The following is a 5,079-nucleotide window of genomic DNA, read 5'->3' on the forward strand; positions in this document are numbered from 1 at the left end:
GAGGTCCTCGGTGTTGCCGCCACCAACATGCCAGTGAAGAAGTCATGCTACAATGTCCCAATCAGCACCGGAATCACGGATCAAAGTGAACACTACACATCAGACATTTTCTTAGACGGCAGATCTGATCATGCAGACAACCACCGTGCATACTAGCACTTGGCGCCGATGTGGGGCACGGCCTGGCAATTCAACAACACTTCGTTTGGATGTAGACATTCACAGCCTTGGAATTGAATTGGCTGCAATATCAAATCCCCGGGACATTGACATTGAGATTCAACCCGAATTCAGGTGTTTGGATGTTTATGCATTGTGCATTTGGAATTCAAGGAGAGACCAATGCTCATTCTTGTTTGGATGGTCGGAGTATTGAATTGGCTCATTTGTACTAGTACAAGAAGAGTCAGACATGCAACAGCCGGCCATGATGAGGTCCCCGGAGGCGGAACTCCAGGTTAGCACATGGCAGCAATAGGAGAAACGCGGGGGGATCGCAGGCGCAGACGAAACCAGCCCTGCGTCCTTGCCGTCTACCCAAGCATGCATGCCACCGTCCTCTAGCCAGCCGCCATGAAGAACAGTAGCCCGGCAGACGCCGCCCTGCCATGAAATATGTTTGTGCATCTCCGTCTTTGATGTCCCCTTGTTGTTCTTCATATGCATGTTCCTGGGATCCGGGCCTTTGCCGCAGCCATCACCCTCCTCATCCTCACCTCCCTTGTCGTCGACATCCTGCAACGGTGACCACGCCCCACCGCTGCGACAGATGGAGGCGGGATTGCTACGGCCAGATCTCGGCGGAGCTCCACTGCTACAGTTCCGTTCGGTTTCAAGAGGGTCGGCACTGATTAAGGGTGGGCGCAGTGCAGCATATGCATGGCCGTACTGCAGGTCGGGGAGAAGGCCTGACGGCTGCAGGCGTGCGAGCACCTGTTCCGTACAAGCTGCGTCCACCGGTGGCTGCGAGAGCTTTTTTTATGAGGTCAAGACGAAGGGGTACGCGGGGGCGAGGCAATATCAAGCCAATCGGAGGAGTAGAGGTCCGAATTCGGGAACGAGTGGGGCTAGTGTTGTCGAGGATGGCTCGATATCGAGGCGCGATTCCATGCGTGAATGCCAAGACCATCTGAACAGCCGTATTCGGGTAGGTAAATGCCAATATCAAATTCTTCACGCGAATGTCTACATCCAAACGGAGTGAAGGGATATTCAAGGAGGAAAATGAAAGAAATTCCTTCTCCTGCGTTGAATTGCGAGGGTCACCAAGATATAAATTTGACCCACCTGCACTTTTAGATAATGAGGTATGAACTGGTCAGTCTTTAAGCGAGAAAATTAAATTCCAAACGATCGAATTTTTCCATCAGATCCGAACGCCTCTCGCCGTCAGATCCTCATCCTGCGCGCGTCAGTCCTTCCTTTTTTTTTCCGCCCGAATCTGGTCGCCCGCAGATTGGATCCTGAATTTCTCTCCTGCCCGCATGTTGACCGCAGTTAAGACCCGATTTTCTCTCCCGCACTTCAATCACTGTTGCGGTTAAGGGCTAATGGATTGATTGGTACTGTTGTTTAGGCGGAAGAAAAAGAAAGCTTGGAATGGGATTCGAACCCATCTCTTCTGCGAAGTTAAGAAAGCCAACAACAAACTAAGCCAACGCCACTTGTTTGTAAGTAGCATGATAATGTATGACAATATAGCTGATAACTCATGTACAGATACTACGGCAACTTTTGACCTCAAAATAAAAATTGTTGAAAACATATGCCCGGTAATTTTTGTATAAGTAACATGATAATATACACACAACAGAACTGCTAACTCATGTACCAAGATAACGGATAATTTTGACCTACAAATAATTTTGAATTTTTGAAATAAGGAGAATCTAAGATGACATCATTCTTTTATCCTCTAGTGCAAGCATGCATGTGTACGTGGAAAGATGGTTGAAACAACCATTTTTATGCCCCTGTAATTTCTGTCTAAACAACATGATAACTTGTGGATCACAAGCGTGATAACTTAATACTCTAGGGGTGGTAACTCTTTACTTAAAATAAAAGATCATCGGAACATATCAATATGAGATCTAGTTTCGAAGGTCTTGTAGTGACGATTTTTATGTGAAAGTGATTTTTCAACTAAAGTAACGGTTTGATCTATAAAATATTTTGAATTTTTAAGTTCAATGGAATCTTCGCTGATATCAGTATTTTCGTCATATATGCTTGTATGCAACAACTAGAGAAAAAAATCCTTGAATGTGTTGGGCGCTTGCAGGTTTTTGTTGGAGAGAATGCAATACGCACGTGCACATAAAATTGGACAATTGTGATAATATAAATCTATACAAGAAACTCCACATTGATAGCCCATGCCTCCAAAGAGATATTTGATATCATGTCGTTAAGGTCTTTTGAGATGCCCCTAAGCGGTTGTAATTTCTGTAACTAAGCTAATTTATAATTAACATAACATTTGCACTTCACACATTCTAATTAGCTATGGAATTCATATGTAAAACCACGTATCTCATTGTGGTTGATGATGTATGGACAGTAGCAACATGGGACGCAATCAGATCGAAATTGCCAGACAACAACAACGGCAGCAGGATTATTGTGACCACTCGGCTAGAGAGTGTTGCCGAAGCATGCAGCAATGCTGGATCAGGCACAAATTGCATTTATTGGATCGAGAACCTTAGTTCGCAATACGCCAAGGAGTTGTTCCTCGGCAGAATATTTGGTCCTAATCATTCTTCTTGCCCCGACGATCTGGAAGATGAAATGAACAAAATTATAAAGAAGTGTTGTGGGCTCCCAATGGCCATTATTAGCATTGCTGGCCTCTTGGTGAGCTATAGAACGTCAGAGAGCAAAGAAATGTGGGAGAGAGTTCGCAAGTCGATTGGTACTCACATGGAGAGCCGCCCTACCCTTGAGGGGATGAAGCAGATTATTAGTCTCAGCTATAACCACCTGCACCATTATCTCAAGGGTTGTATGATGTATCTCAGTTTTTTTCCGGAGGATTATGTAATCGTTAAGAATCGGCTCTTGAAGAGATGGATCGCAGAAGGACTGGTTGCTGAGATTCAGGGGTTGACCTTAATGGAGGTAGCAGACGTTGGTGAGAAGGAGCATGATTGATCGGGCCGATGATATAATCAGCTGGCGGGATGGAAAGGTGGAGACGTGCCGGGTACATAACATGGTATATGAGGTCATGGTGTCCAAAGCCCTGGATGAGAACTTTATTAGCCTAGTAGGTGGCCCATATGAAGGGATGTCGTATGGTAGAATTCGCCGTCTGTCCATCCATGGTGGAGAAGAGGTAGCATCCATCAAAACTGCAACATCCCATGGTAGGAAGAATGCCATCAAGGAGATGAAGATGGAGCATGTCCGATCACTGAGTGTGTTTGACCTCAATCACATAAAAGTGCTTGATCGTCTAGGCGAGTTCAGCCTACTCAGGGTACTTGACCTGGAAGATTGCATGGGCCTGGAAGACAAGCATTTGGTACATGTCTGCCGGATGTACATGCTAAGGTTTTTAGGCCTAAAAGGTACATACATAACTAATTTGCCTCCAGAAGTCGGTGGGCTAGAGAATTTGGAGACCCTTGATGTACGTGAGACAGACCTTAGAGATCTGCCCAAAACTGTGTCAAAGCTAGAGAAACTGGAGCACCTGCAAATTAGCAACAAAGAGTACACAGAGTGTTGGATTGCACGCAAGGGCCTGGGTAGAATGAAGGCGCTACGAATGGTGAATACAATAGTTTTTGGTAATGATTATGATGCTGCTAAAGAGCTCGGTGAACTACAAAAAATGAGAGAGTTAGCCTTGGACATCAGGGATCCTGATAATCCTTATCATAACGATGTTAGGGGAACGCTAGCCAGGTCCCTGAGCAAGATGTATTCCCTCCGGTGGCTCAGCATTGGTAGTAAAGTATGTAGGGATAATGATACATTGGACTTTCTACATGATCTCGACATGCCACCGGCGCTCCTCCAGTATCTTAAGATTGGTGCCGGCATTAACAAATTGCCCAACTGGATCAGCTCACTGAATAATCTTGTTGAGCTTGTCATTGCTTGGACATACTTTGTTGGTGACCAATTGTTCGGCCCAATATGTAAGCTGCCCAGGCTGAAGTACTTACGCTTGGGCTCGAACTGCTACAAGGATACAGAGCTGGTTGCACAAACAGCCCACACCTTTCCGGCACTCAAGTACCTGTTCCTGAACTTCAACATTGAAAGTATGGAAGCTGTCCGGTTTGAGGAAAACACAATGACAGAGCTTGAGACACTCAGTGTGAGCTTTTGGAAAGGAGAGCTTAACAGAGTCCAAGGCATGAAGAATTTGGCAAGCCTTCAAGAGGTGCAGCTCGCTGGTCAGAAAGGCAACCCAGCATTGGACTGTGCCATGGAGCAACTAAAGACACTGAATGAGAAGCGCCCAGGAAATCAGATGAAGGTTGCAGTGCAATACCAGTGATCACTCTGTTTTGCCACTCTGCTTGCTCACAGGAGGTTTGCTTGGTTAATTATTTGTTTCGCAAGTGTTGTTTCTGGAAGCTTTCCTTTCGATCTGTTTACTTCTTTCTGTAAGATGTCGTTGCCAATTGGTTGTTATCCCTACCGCCGTTGTGGTGTCGTTTGCTTCTTGTCCTGTAAAGCTACGGCAGCTTAAGACTTGGGTTTGTTAAACAAGAATTATTGTTGTGTAATAAAGGCAGAGATTCCAGCAGTTTAGGCTGCTGTTGTTTTCTTGACGTTCATTTATTCGTTTCCAACAAACGTATATTTCCTAAATTCAGCTCCCCATCGATTCCACCTTTAGGATTCATCTGTTTATTCACAGGCAGAGTTAGTTGGTTAGTTCTTGTTATTGTTCTTACCGGTATTGCATTTGCTATCAGGTGTGTTGTGGATACGCAATGGTACTTCTTGTTTGCTCCTCCTGTTACACCACTCATTTGAGGAGTATATACACGAGAACACAAGTTGCCCATATATATTTATAAATACATGATTTACCTATATATATATATATATCCC

General features: G+C 45.0%; 1 pseudogene; it reads left to right on the forward strand.

Moving 5' to 3' along the window:
* The first annotated feature begins 2,609 nt into the window (after positions 1-2,609).
* On the forward strand, positions 2,610-4,648 carry LOC123175991 (disease resistance protein Pik-2-like; annotated as a pseudogene).
* The last annotated feature ends 431 nt before the right edge of the window (positions 4,649-5,079 follow it).

The sequence above is a fragment of the Triticum aestivum genome, unplaced genomic scaffold (genome assembly GCF_018294505.1).
Source record: "Triticum aestivum cultivar Chinese Spring unplaced genomic scaffold, IWGSC CS RefSeq v2.1 scaffold75137, whole genome shotgun sequence".
NCBI lineage: Eukaryota > Viridiplantae > Streptophyta > Magnoliopsida > Poales > Poaceae > Triticum > Triticum aestivum.